This window comes from Octodon degus, unplaced genomic scaffold (genome assembly GCF_000260255.1).
Source record: "Octodon degus isolate 3935 unplaced genomic scaffold, OctDeg1.0 scaffold00107, whole genome shotgun sequence".
In the NCBI taxonomy this organism is placed as follows: domain Eukaryota; kingdom Metazoa; phylum Chordata; class Mammalia; order Rodentia; family Octodontidae; genus Octodon; species Octodon degus.
The window spans coordinates 8740308-8755324 of record NW_004524683.1 but is presented as its reverse complement, the minus strand read 5'-3'; the positions used below and the strand labels follow the sequence as shown (position 1 = coordinate 8755324).

Genomic DNA, 15017 nt, shown 5'->3' with positions numbered 1-15017 from the left:
AACTCTTTGATTCATTGATTCGTTGTATTGTTTTCTTAGTCTCCAATATGTTAATTTTTTCCCCAATCTTTATAATTTCCATCCTCTTGTGAGCCTGCAGGTTTAGCCTGCTCTACTTTTTCTAGAAGTTTAACATTCACCATTAAGTTGTTTCTTTGTGTTTTTCCTGTTTTCCTGATGTGGATATTCACTGCTATAAATATCTTAGGACTGCTTTCATTGTGTCCCTTAAGTTCTGGAACATTGTATTGTCATTATCATTTAATGGTAGAAACTGTCTAATTTTTTCCTTAATTTCATCTGTGACCCATTGCTTGTTCAAGAAGGTGCTGTTTAATTTCCATGTGTTTATGAAGGTCTTGTGCTTTTTTTGCAATTGATTTCCAATTTTATTGTACTATGCTCTGATGATATACATGAGATAATTTTAATCCCTTTGCATTTACTTATGCATGTTCTATGAGCTAGAATGTAGTCTATCTTGAAGAAGGTCCAGTGTACAGCGAGAAGAATGTGTGTTCTTTCTTTTTTTTTTTTTTAAGAATGTGTATTCTGATGTAGGGTGGATCACTCTGTGGCCATCTACTAAGTACATTTATTCAAAAGTTTAGTTCATTTATAATATTTCATTATTGATTTTTTTGTCTAGTAGATCTGTCTTTTTGTGAAAGAGGGTTATTGAGATAGCCCAATACAATTGTATTAATACTTGTTTGATTTTTCAGGCCTATTAATATTTTTTTTGCAGTTCTATGTGTATTTGTTGTGTATTTATCTATGATTATTATCGCTTCCTCTTCAATTGTTCCCTTTGGAAGAAAGTAGTCACCTTCTCTCTCTTAATCAGTCTTGACTTGAAATTTACTTTGTCTGCCAAGAGAATAGCTGCTCCTGCTTTTTTCTGGGTTTCTGTTATATGGAATATTTCCCATTTTTTTGTCTTTGAGTCTATGAATCTTTTTTAATTAAACATGTATATGTAACCTTATATGTAACCTATTGTTGGATTTTGCTCCTTAATCTTTTTTTTTTTTTTAACTGGGAATCAAACTCACGACCTTGTGCTTTCCAGGCAGGCACTGTGCCACTGAACTATAACCATGGCCTTTGTTCCTTAATTCTTTCTGCCAGTCTGTGTCTTTTGATTGGTGAATTGAGACTATGAACATTCATGGTTATAAATGATATATATTGACTTGTCCTGATCATGTAATTTTCCTGTTGTTTGCTTCCCCCCCCCCGCTTTTTTCCCCTCCCTCTGTTAATTGTCTGCCTTACATGGTAGATTCCTTCCATTGGGGTTCATGCAGTTGTAGTCCTTGTTTTCTCTTTTTTAGAATGTCCTTCAAAACATCTTAGAGTGTTGGTTCGATGGTCATAAATTTCCTCAGATGTTTTTTGCCTTAAAATTTTCTCTCTTCACTCTCTACATGGGCTTTAATTCTCTTCTAGCTTTCTGAAATGTGTAGTACATAATTATCTGTAGTCACTATTCCACCATCCCAGAGCACACTGGAGCTTCTTGCTCTTATCTGACTGTAACTCAGATTCCATGGATCAACTCTTTGTATTCCTGCAAAGAGCTTCTGGCAACCAGCACCTCACTCTCAACCTCTAGAGTCTACACACAAGGGAAATCATGCAGTCCTTGTCCTTCTATACCTCCCCAAGCACAATGATTTCCAGTTCCATCTATGTTGGCACAAATGACAGGATTTCATTCTCTTTACAGCTGAACACTATTACATTGTGTGTACAGATCATGTTTTCTTTTTCTATTTGTTAGCTTATGCACACTTAGGTTATTTCCATTTCTTAGCTGTTATGAACAGTGTTGAAATGAAGAGGGTAGTGCATTTGTCTCTGATTTCATTTCCATCTGGATATATACCCAGCAGTAGTATTGCTGAATTATGTGGTAAATCTGTTTTTAATTTTTTGAGATTTCCCAAAATGGTTATACTAATTTCCATTTCTACAGTAGTGTACAAATGTTCCTTTTCCTCCACATCCTCATCAGTACTTATTATCTTTAACCTTTTTTTTTTTTTCAGAATCAAAGATTGAACTCAGGTCCTTGTGCTTTCAGGAAAGTGCTTATGCTACTGAGCCATCTCACCAGCCCCCTGCTTTACCATTATTATAAAAATAGCCAAGTTTACTCTGATTCTGTCATTGATAACTTATTGGGGGAAGTAGTTTTGATTTGCATTTCCATAGTGGTTAGTAATGTTGGCCATTTTTTATGTACTTTTTGGCTATTTGTATGTCTCCTTTAGATAGGTAGATAGATAGATGATAGATAGATAGATAGATAGATAGATAGATAGATAGATAGAGCCTATTTTAGCATCAGGTTGGTTGGGTTTTGTTTTGGGGGGTATTTTATTTGAGAGGAGTTGTTTTGTTTTGCTTTTACTCATATGTAATTTAATGCAAAATATATAACTTTTTCTATGTTTTGTATTTCCTATGTGCTAATTAAGAAATTCTTCTTTCCCTGGGCTAGGTGCCTATAATTCCAGCAATTTGGGAGCCTCAAACAGGAGGACTGCAAGTTTAAGCTCAACTGGAAAAAAGAACAAAACCCAGGGCTGCAAGGTCAGCCAACATTTTGGCCCTAGCCTTTCAAGGTCAGTGAAGACTTGGGACATAAGAGTACCTGTACTGTAACAACATGTAACTCAGCTGTGCTCCAGATTTTCTGATCAAGGAGATTATGGAGCCACAGAGGAATGTGATCGATGATGTAGAATGTGCGTAAGGAGAGTCACATGGAGAGAAAACATTCTCTCAGGCTTTCACAGAGAGCAAATTGGTTAAGCAATGTCTGTGACTCATCCTCATGGCTGACACTGACAAAGGATCTACAAAGTGCGGTACAGGGCTACAGGATAAATCCTGAGGGTACCTGACCTTATCAGATACAAAAGATACATTTCTTGTTATATACGTCTTGCTTTATCTTGGTCTTATCCATCTATCAGAAAAATATAAAAACGAGGTATATAAAGTAAAGCCATACTAATACGATGAGCTGTAAAAGGCTCAAGTCAGTAACTTCTGAAGATAACCCACTACTATTATAGACTGCTAGACAGTGTTGGATTGTTTTGCTGAATTCAAACACCTATAATATTTAGATGCCAATAGAATACTCACTTCTGACAGGACTAAACAAAAAAAGAGGATACAAAGGAAAGATCATTTTGTATTTATATATACAAAATAGTTAGGATTGATATACAGCTACTTTCTCTTAATTCAATGAGAAGATAGAGGTGTACTAGTAGTGTCTGGACAGGGTACCCTGTCTGGTTCTTATACTATGGATAACCACTAAGAAGATAACAATGTACAATGTACTGATTACCGAAACTGTCCTATTAATCACCTTTGAAACTGTCTCATCCATATTTGTTTCTCAATAAAATTAAAATAAAAAAAATTAAATTAAATATGAAAAAAAGAACAAAACCCTATCTCAAGATTTAAAAAATGTTTAAATGAGCTGAAATATAGCTCAGTGCAATAGTCCTGGGTTCATTCCCTACTTTTCTTTTTTTTTTTTTTTTTTTCATTCCCTACTTTTCAAAACCAAAAATGTTACCCTAAAATACATTCTCATAATAAATCAGACCCACATGACAAATATCATATTGTCTCCCTGGTGTAAGAACCTGAAACAATAAATTCAAAATCTGAAGGGTACAATGGAACTGTGAAAAAGGAATGTCTGTCCAAAAGGAAGGAATTATGGAAATGAGAAAGACCAGAAGAGAGAGTGGGGGAAAGAGATATATCTATGTATGAATTCAGGATGGCTTGGATAATTGTACTGTGGATTTCTACTGGTCTATGGAAAGCAGCAGTTAGACTTAGTATTTTTATCTTCTCTTTTCATTTTCTTCCTCTTTTTTCTTTATCTCTTATAACTTTTTTCTTTTTTCTTTCATTTCCCAATTTTGCATGCATATGTCTAGTAATCTGAACCACTAAGTTGAAGACAACACTGTGCAGTACAATAAATACTGTCAAATTCATATTATTTTGTTTAGTGGAATTCTGTATCATTTCTAATTTTTATTACTATTTGCAATCTCTTTAAAAATAATAAAATATATATAAAATATATTCTCCTATTTGCTTTTCAAAGTGTACAGGAGTATGTGAATGGATAGCAATATTCATGAAAAGACCAACAATTTAATCTTTTATTTAAAGAAAATACTTATCATTTGTATCTGAATTAACAGCAGGAACTCTGTGATGAAACAGCAGAATGAAAGCACCATTTCAACCTCTCTCTGCCTTTTAGAAGTTTTGAATGAAGACCAGGAGGGTCATTAAGTTCTCTCTGTGGTAGCGGGATGGATATGCTAGTCTCAAACCATCCATAATAGATGCGGGTCTAGTCTGGCCTTAGAAATCTTCTCATGTGATGATCACTCCCAGCCTCCCTTGGCAGTCCTTAAATGTTCCTAGAATTTTAATGTTTATTAAATCCAAACCTCATCCACTTATTTCCAAAGTCCAGACAATGACAGGCTGAACCTCTTGTAATTGATTCGTCACCTGTCCCTTCCTTGCCAGATACTCATCTTAAATGCCAGGCACCCTCCAGTGTCAGACTACTTCCTTCCCTTCCTAATTGCCAGGCTTTCTTCTACGTCCTTAGTCTGACATCACCTTCTCCCTTCCTAGTCTGCCTTTCACATCCTGCTTCTCCTTTTCTGGACATTTAACTCTCAGTCTCCTCCAGATCCAATTCTGGGAGTACAGAAACAGATCTAAACCAAAATGAAAACCTGATATACTATAAGGTGAAGAAAATGATGAATTTTTCAATAAATGTTTTTTGGTAATTTGTTACCTATATGGAGATAAAAAGATCCCTCCATCACAGTATTTATAAAAAATCAACTGTAGGTCAAAAACATGAATATGAACCCAAATTCAAATACGAATGGTGGTACTACACACCTGTAGTCAAAGCTATTTGAAAGTCTGAGGTGGGAAAATTGCTTGATCTTTAGAGCTCAAGACCAGCCTGAAGAACACAAAGGGACACTATTTTAAGAAGGACAGAGAGGACTGGAGAGATAGCTCAATAGAATAAGTACGTATGTGGCAATCACAAGATCCTCAGCTCAATCCTGGGTATTGCAAAAAAAAAAAAAAAAAAAAAAAGACACAGAGAGAGGAGATTTAACATTAAAAAGGTCATCAAGGACTGGTAAGATAGCTCAGCAGACTACGTGCCTGCTTTGGTAAGGGATCGAACCCTGGTCCCACATGCTGCATTGGCTCCTGAGCCTCTACTTAGTCTGTGCATGGTGGCACATACCTGTAATCCCAGCACTAGGTAGGCTGAAAACAAGAGGATCACTATGAGTTCAAGCTGCTTAGTGAGACCCTGTGCCAAATACATAAATTTTTTTTGAAAGGCACCAATCCTTTTTTTTTTTTCTTTTCCAGAACTGGGGTTTAAACTCAGGCCCTTGTGCTTGCCAGGGAAGTGCTTATTCCACTGAGCCATCTCCCCAGCCCCCACCAATCTTTTAGAAGAAAATGTAGCATAGTACTTTTTGTCCTTAGAATTGGAGATTTGCTTTTTAAAAAGGTTTCTTAAATTCTAAGAGATTAAGATACAAAAGTTACATTTCTTGTTATATAGGTCTTACTTTATCTTGGTCTTAACCATCCAGCAGAAAAGTATAAAAATGAAGTATAAAAAGTAAAGCCAGGGGCCGGGGAGATGGCTCAGTAGGATAAGCACTTGACCGGCAAACACAAGGATCTGAGTTCAATCCCCAGTTCTGCCAAAAAAAAAAAAAAAAAAGTAAAGCCATATTAATATGCTGAGCTGTAAAAGGTTCAAGTCAACAACTTCTGACATTGTCAGTCCTACGGAAAACCTACTATGGACTACTATTATGGACTATATTGGAATATTTTTGCTGAATTCACACACCTACAATATTTAGATGACAATGGAATGCCCTTCTCTGACAAAACTAAACGAAAAAAGAGGATACAAATGAAGGACCATTTTGTATCTGTATATTCAAAATAGGATAGATATACAGCTACTTTTTCTTAATTCAGTGAATAGAAAGATTTGTTCTAATAATGTTTGTGGACAGGATATCATGTCTGCATCTTGTACAATGAATAACCACTAAGACAACAATATGCAATGTATTAATTATTGAAACCATCCCACTAATCGGTTTTGAAACTGTCTCATTGCTATTTGTTTCTCAATAAAATTATGTTTAAAAATTCTAAAAGATTAATCAATATTAAAATTACAAATTTATTGCAAGTTAAAACAACAGCGCAATATGCTAACCTATACTATCAAATTAGCTAAAATTTAATTTTTTTTTTTTTTTTTTTTGCAGAACCAGGGATTGAACTTAGGCCTTTGCACTTGCCAGGGAAGTGCTTATTCCACTGAGCCATCCCTCCGGCCCACGACAACAATTTTTAAATTATCTATTAAAGATGAGCCCAGCCTCACTGTGGCCTGCGGGTTCCCGGCCCACGGCGCAGCACTCGGTCGCGCCAACTGCTGGCCTGGGACGGTGAATCTCAGGTGCTTTGCTCTAGCTATAACTCAGCCCAGCGCCGCCACGACCTTCAGTCCCGAGCGACCACCATGGACTTCGAGGACGATTATACACTGCTTGCAGGAATGCTTATCAGGGCTTTAATGGAATGGATCGCGATTATGGCCCTGGATCCTAGGGAGGGCTGCATCGTGACTATGGCCATGGATCCTATGAGGATCAAAGATCCATAGATTCCTACCTAAATCAGTCATATGGCATGGACAATCACAGTGGTGGTGGGGTAGCAGCCTGCACCTGTAGGCTCTCGGAGGAGAGGAACGCCTGCTTATCCTGAAAGTACATTTGGAAGCAAAAACTATGATGCTTTTGGAGGGCCATCAACAGGCAGAGGCCAAGGCCGAGGACATATGGGTGATTTTAGAAGCATTCATAGACTTGGAATTGTTTTTGACTATCAAAACAAACCCACCAATGTGACTGTTGCTGTTGTGAGAAGAATAAAGAGAAAAATGATGCAGCCATTTAATAAGCCTGGTGGAACCTTTATCAAGAAACCTAAGCTAGCAAAACCTATGGAGAAGATGAGCCTCAGCAAATCACCTACAAAATCTGATCCAAAAAATGAAGAAGAAGAAGAAGAAAAGCGACGAATTGAGGCTCAGCGAGAAGAACAAAAGTACCGAAGAGAAAAAAAACAGTGAGAAATACGGAGATGGATACAGAATGGCATCCACATGTTCATTTTGTAAATTCCGAACGTTTGAAGAAAAAGATACTGAACTGCATCTGGAAAGTTCTTCACACCAGGAAACATTAGATCATATTCAGAAACAAACCAAATTTGATAAAGTAGTATGGAATTCTTCAAGAAAACATCCATTCGTAAGCAACAAACAAATAATCAAACAGAAATCAAAGTAACTGAAAAAGATGTTATGGAAGGTGTTACTGCTGGTGATCACATGACGAAGGCAGAGACTGTCCATTGCAGCGCTTGCAGTGTGTGTATCCCAGCTTTACACAGTTCGGTTCAGCAGCACTTAAAATCTCCTGATCATGTCAAAGGGAAGCAGGCTTCTAAGGAACAAATGAAAAGAGAGAGTGTCTTGACTGCTACAAGCATTTTAAATAATCCAATAGTAAAGGCTCGGTATGAACATTTTGTTAAGGGTGAGAAGCCCTTTGAAAATCAAGATCATTCTCAGGATCAGGAAATAGACGGTGATGAAGAGGATGAAGAAAAGATTGATGAGCCTTTTGAAGAGGAGGAAGATGAAGAAGAGGAAGAAGTAGAGGAAGGGGGAGAAGCAGAGGAAGTGGAGGAAGTGGAGGAAGTGGAGGAAGCGGGAGAAGGTGGAGGAGTGGAGGGGGAAGAGGCAGGAGGCGAGCCAGTGCGGGAAGAGGGAGCAGAGTCGTCCTGGGCACTGAGTGAGAAGGGGAGGAGGAAGCAGCGAAGGAAGAGCCTGCGGACTTTCCTAGTGAGCACCCTGAAGAAAATTAATATATTAGACTGAGAAGGAGCTTGAAGTTTCTGTTTTATTATGAAAGGGGGAAAGAGTTTTATTAGCTTAAATTTATGAATTAACATCCATGTTGCATGCATTCCACACACTGAAATTGTTTTATATAATTTCTAAATGTTTGGCATTTGTTTAATAAAATGGATGTAAGACTATTCTTAGTTTAGTTTTTTTATAGCTACCAAACTTAGACGATCCAATACATTGTTTGTATAATTTTTAAGCTTAATTTTTATTACCTTATTGGTGTTAAGGATAATAGATGTATATTGTTAGCATATCTATACTAATCATTTGAACTAAGATGCTGCTCTTGAGTGAGTTTTCAAGTATGCATTGAGTTTGGAATACTTACCCTAGAAAAGATAAATTGGGCAAGTATTTTGTTCTCTGTGTATTTTTTTTTTTTTAACCATCTTGGACATTGATTAGTAATTTGTGTTAAGATAGCCTAAAGACTTTTTTGTGTATGTTTTCCTTTGTAGCAATAATTTTTTAAACCAACTTTCTCCCCAAAATAGCAATTCAAATTAAACAGTTGGGGCTGGTGAGATGGCTCAGTGGTCTAAAGCACCTACTTAGAACAAGCTTAGCAAAGCACAAGGGACCACAGTTCAATCCCCCAGCACCACATGCCAGCCCCGCCCCCTGGTGGGCTGAGCTGGCCACACGCACACATAAATAAATAAAATTTAAAAAACAAAACAAAACAAAACAAAACAAAACAAATTAAACAGTTGATTAAATGAATACTTCAGATCAAAAAAAAAAGCTGAAAATGTAGGCTGGGGAGATGGCTCAGTAGAATAAATGCTTCCCTCGCAAATGCAAGGGCCTGAGTTCAATTCCCCATTCCACAAAAAATAAAAATAAAAATAAAGATGAAAATATACATACTTTCTGGTTAAGCAGTTATACTATTATATTTATAAAATAAAAATACAATTCAAATTAAACAGTTGATTAAATGAATACTTCAGATCAAAAAAAAAGAAAAAAGCTGAAAATGTAGGCCAGGGAGATGGCTCAGTGGAATAAGCACTTCCCTGGCAAGCTCAAGGGCCTGAGTTCAATCCCCGGTTCCATCTAAAAAAAAATAATAATAATAATAATAATAAATAAATAAATAAAAATACATATATGTACATGTATACAAGGAGCTATGAATAAAAGAAGACTTCCCCAAAGTGTTACTCATGACAGTAAAAAAAAAGTCAGAGGTAACTTATATGTCTGTTAGCAGGAGACTGGAAGTGAATTATGGCATATCTCACTATATCTGACAGTTCAAATCGACAATTTAAGCCACATTTCAAAGTACGCTGCAGAAATGCCACACAGGACTAGTACAGAAGAAAATCAGGCTGGAGTTCTTTACTTCTCACCACAGTGAAGGTAACTAAGGTGTTAGGCCCTGGAGTCAGAAGAGGAGAGAAGCAGAGGTCGGGTTGGAACTGGCCAAGGCCCTGGGGGGAAGGGCAAGGCTGGGGCCACAGGCAGAGCCACACGCATGTGGTCGCTGTGGATCGTTGCAGGTTCTGTCCAGCAGGAACCATCGCAAGGAAGTGCTGTGCATGGGTTCTGTGAACAAAACTACAGAAGTTAACAGGTCAGGGTTTAAGTGAGTTAATACCATTTTCTCACTCCAGCTCATGCACACAGTGCTAACTGCAGGATGTGTATTTGAATTATAACGGTTGGCTTAATTTTTACATAGTTTACTTCTGGGGGTTAATTGTTCATTGAAAAGTGACTCTTTGATAATTGTTGGAATTTTCCCATTTTCCTGTGTGGGAGGTACTATATTTCTTTTTTCTTGTGGGAAAAAAAAAATTACTTTTAAAGAGAATAGGGCAGAAAAACCTTGATTTCATTTCCTTCCTAATCAGTTTTGAGTTAAAATCTGAAAAAAAGAAAAATGGAGAAAAGAAGGAAGAAGACCCCAGGAGAACCAGAAGAACTTTAGCATTCAGATGCTTAGGGGCTCGGGAAAGTAGGAGTACTTACAGACCAGATGAAAAGGGTGTTTCCATTCACATCAGAAGAATGCCACCAAGAAAGCTCTATTACAGGGTCACTGGAGCAAGAGTACCTCCAAAGAATTCACAGCAGGCTCCCCTGATTGAGTCAGAGTCAAATGCCTGCCACGACTGTATTCTGTGCCTAAAGACCATTGAGAGTGCCCAAACCAGGATGATCTCAAGGTTGAGCCCAGCCTGGGTATCTGGTCAAGACTTTTGCCTCAAAATAAAAAATAAGTTTTAGAAAGACTGGGGGATATAAGTCAGGGCAAAGGCACTGGCTTCAATCCCAACTAGAAAAAGAAAACAAGAATTGGTCAGAAAAAGTTATAGGACTGCTCTAAATTTTATATTAGAGGGGCAAGGGGAAATTTTTCTCTGCAGAATAAAGTTAATTGATTAATGGAAAACAAAAATAAAGCTAGCTGAATATGACCCCCCAAATGTATTTGTTCAAAATTTTGGTTACATTGGGTAAAGTGGTCGAACTAGAAGACTGTGCTTCAATATAGATAAATCTCAAAACCAGAATGTTGAACAAAAAGAAAAAAACACATAAGTATAACATGGTACCACTTACATAAAGGGTTGTTTGTTTTTGGGCAAGGTCTTGCTATGTAGTTTAGCCAGGCCTTGAACTTACTTTATAGTCATTGTTGGCCTTGACCTCACAGGAATTCTCCTGCCTCAGCCTCCTAAGTGTTGGGATTACATGCATGTACCTCCACACCTGACTATATAAAACCTGAATATACACAAAACACCATTATAAAAAAAAAAACCACACCATAATATTAGGATAATACAAAGAAACTATTTCTTTGCCTACATATTGTGGTACCTTAGTTCATAAACTTAATTTGCAAACTGATTAGGATGAGAATCAAATAAAATTCAATGGTTAGGAAAAAAAAAAAAATTCAATGGTTAGGTTCAATGCTGACCTTAATGGGGAAACTTGATTTAGTTCTTTTGAAACAGGGTCTCGCCATGTAGTTCAGGCCAAACTTGAACTCACTATGTAGCCCATGCTAGCATCAAATTCGAGAAAATACTCCTGCCTCAGCCTCCCAAGTGCTGGCTTATAGGAATGCACCACCATGCCTGGCACCTCTTATAATTGTAGAGGCCAAAGATAATTTGTTTTAATCTCATGATATCTTGTAGAGACATAGTTTTGAGACAAAAGCCTGATGTCCCAAGAAAGTAGGGAACACTGGACTGAGCCCGAGGAGGGTTGCTGTCTGTTTGCAAATTCCCGGAAAGCTGGGACCCAAAGCAGCAGATAACAGCTTCTCCTGCAGGGCCCTGTCCTTTGATCACTCACTTGGGATGTTATCGGCTAGCATTTGTGTGAACCTAGTGTTAGGCAAATGGTGGAAGTTAATAGAGATAGTAGTTTGTATTCACTTAGGTAATTATGCACATTCCTTAGCCTGCCTTTACCCCTCAATAAATGTGAGATGCTTCTGAGGCTCTGGGCTCACTTGGAGAGAGACTAATCTCAGTGAGACCTCTGAAGCTACCTTCATCAGGTCTTCTCGTCATTTCTTTCGGCACCGACCCATAACATACAACAATATCTCAATAAATTTAGTATTAGAATATTTATACATATTTTTCTTTGTCTAATGTATACATTTTTTTGGCAGTCTCTGCTATATTACTGTACCTACCATTTTTAATAGTTTGTAACCTGGGTCAGTATGTACAGAATGTCTAATATATGCCAGGAACATTACAGATACTATTTTACTTAATGCTTTTTTAAAAATTTCAGTGTGGTTGGAGATCAAACCCAGGACTTTGGGTATGCTATGAGGGCCCTCTAGTCTCAGCTCTATTTTATTTTGTTCTATTTTATTTAATTCTGACAACTGATTTATGAAGTAGGTATTGTTGTTCTCATTTCACAAGTGAAAAAACTGGACTTAATGTCATCTTCAAGGTCACTCAGGAAATGACAGAGCTGGAATTTGAACTCATATGGATCTGGCCCCAAAACATGCCTTTTCATTACAGCAGCATGGTTTGCACAGCTTCTGTTCTCTAACTTAGCTCAAAAGCCACTTTCTTCACCTTCATGGATGGTGCACAGCTATTCATTTGTCCACTTAACTAAAGCTGTAACAGAAGGTTTTGGCGCCCTACTCTTGGTCTAGGCCCCAAGGCACCTCAAAACATGAATGGCTTTTCTCTAAACACCGTGCCAAAGGCCTGAGGGCTTTGTTTGGCCACAGGAGGCCTCTGCCCACATAGGAAGCAGGCTGAGAACCTGGGAAAAACAGCACTGCCAGGAAAAATCTTCAGCCAGCACAGTGAGAGACTGGGAAGAAAATACCCCAGCTTCCTCAACCCTGGTGGCACGGTTCTGAGGTGTGTTCCACACATTTCTTCAGAAGGTAGCCAGCCAGATGGAGCCCTCTCATTGTCATAACTTTCTTGGCTTTCTTCCCTTCTCTGTTTCACTTTCCCACTCCCTTACAGTATTTTTCTCTGTGTCTCTGTCTGTCTCTGTCTCTGTCTCTCTCTCTCTGTCTCTCTCTGTCTCTCTCTGTCTCTCTCTGTCTCTCTCTCTCTCTCTCTCTCTCTCTCTCTCTCTCATCTTTTTGAGCCAGCCTCACTATGTAGTTCAGGTTGGCCTTTAACTTATAGGTGGTCTCAAACTCACAATGAATTTATTTCTCAATAAAATGATGGAAAAGAACAAACAAACTCACAATGATCTTCCTGCCTCAGCCTCCTAAGTGCTAGGATTACAGGTGTGAGCCACCACACTCGGCCCAGTTACATATTTCTTGAGATAACCCTCGAACAAGCAGGCCATGCTTGTCTTGAGTCTTCTCAGGAACCCTGAGAAGATCTTCCTGGGCAGTCCCACAAATCCTGCTCCCGAGCCTTAAGTCCACACCTCCTGTTTCCTCTCCCTGGGTCAGTCCCAACTCCTGGCCTGCTTTTGTCCTACAATTCTGGGGACTTTCTCCCATCTGTGTACTGGCCTGGCCTACTGCTTAGCTTCCGACAGGGTTCAGGGTGGTGTGGTGGTTGCTGCGGGCCCCCTTCAGCAGATCACAAGCCTATCTTGGTCCTCTCACCCTCAGCCCTTCAGGCGCTCAGGACAGTGCCCTGAATAGCCAAATTGTTGCAAGTCTTTATATTTAAATCACTAAGCTGCATCACCTGTCAGGAAACACAGAGAACTATTTCCAGCACCTAAAATCGACACGTAACGATGTCAGAATAAACTCTTCCCTAGTGCAAACTAGAAATCAGCAGGGGGTGGGGGAATCCAACAATTTGCTAGATTTTGATATTAATCCTGAGTTCTCGTTTTAAAAAGCTGTTTGTATTGAGTGCTTTGATTGAAGGTGTGAAGATAGACAGAAGAGATTTTTTAATTTATTTTTTTGGAGGGGGGATTATTGATTGTAATCATGCTTTGGTACCTTTAGGGGTTGGTTCCAGGATAGCCTCTCAGGTACCAAAATCTGCAGATGCTCAAGTTCCATGTATAAATGGTGTAGTATTTTCATAGAATCCATGCACAACTTCCTAGATACCTTAAATGAATTCTGAATGATTTATAATGTTTAACACAAAGAGTGTTAACTTTAAAAAGTGCTATGTTGGGCTGGGGAGATGGCTCAGTGGAATAAGCACTTCCCTGGCAAGCACAAGGGCCTGAGTTCAATCCCCGGTTCCACCAAAAAATTAAAAAAATAAATAAATAAATAAAAAGTTCTATGTAAGTAGCTGTTAGACTGTACTATCGAGGATGTAATTACAAGAAAAAAAAATCTAATTTTTCAGTACAGATGTAGCTCTTTTCCAAATACTTTTCCAGTGTGTGGTTGGTTGACTTTGTAGATGTACAACCCATTGACATGGAGATCAAACTTCAATTTTTGTTTACTAATAAAATGCAGGCTCATGGTGGTAGACACCTGTTGTCTCAGCATGTGGAAGCCTGAAGCAGGAAGATCACTGCTAGTCTGAGGCCAGCCTGGCCTACAAAGTGAGTTCAAGGCCAGCCTGAACACATAGGTAGTGAGACCATGTCTCAAACTGCAACCCCCAAACAAGGCAGACACATTGCTGAAATGAAGACAGTCTAGCCCAGGTCCCAGAGATATCTAAAGAGAAAGGTGTCCTATTGTTTTAGTGAGATACCTATATGAGAGAGCATAGAATGGTAGCTAACAGCATAGGTGTTTGTTGTTATTCTTATTTTTGAGATAAGGTCTTGCTATATAGTTCAGGCTGATCTCAAATTCACTATGTAGCCCAGGCTGGTCTCAAACTCACTGCAATCCTCCTGCCTCAGCCTCCCAAGAGCTGGGATTACTGGCATACACCACCATACCCAGCTAAGAGTAAAGGTTTTGGGGGGTTTTGTGGGGGGGAGTTGGGGAGGGTTCTCATAATGTTTATTCGGTTTCATTTTTTAATTAATGTTAAAATCAAAGTGCATACTTTTTTTTTTTTTGCGGAACCGGGGATTGAACTCAGGCCCTTGTTCTTGCCAGGAAAGCGCTTATTCTACTGAGTCATCTCCCCAGCCCCCAAAGTACATACCTGAGGGGTGAAAAAGGAAAACACTCTAAGGTTTTGAACTTTGTCAAAGTGCAGATTTTTTAAATTAACTGAATATTTACATAAGTTTTTTAAAGAAATTAAATAACACCACAGAGACAATATCAACAGAATCTGAAAGTCATTAAAGAGTACTTAACTAGAATATTCTGTTCTTCCATAGCTGATATTTTTTATGTATATGCTTTAAGGATTTTTTTCTTTACAATAAGTTTTGGACAATTTCATTTTTGTGTATCTTGGTATGATTTTATTTTAATTTCTTGTGCAAAAGGTTCATTTTTCTTGGAAATATGGTATTATAA

At 38.2% G+C, this 15017-nt stretch overlaps 1 pseudogene; it reads left to right on the top strand.

Moving 5' to 3' along the window:
* The first annotated feature begins 6664 nt into the window (after positions 1 to 6664).
* Positions 6665 to 8079, top strand: LOC101568067 (annotated as a pseudogene).
* The last annotated feature ends 6938 nt before the right edge of the window (positions 8080 to 15017 follow it).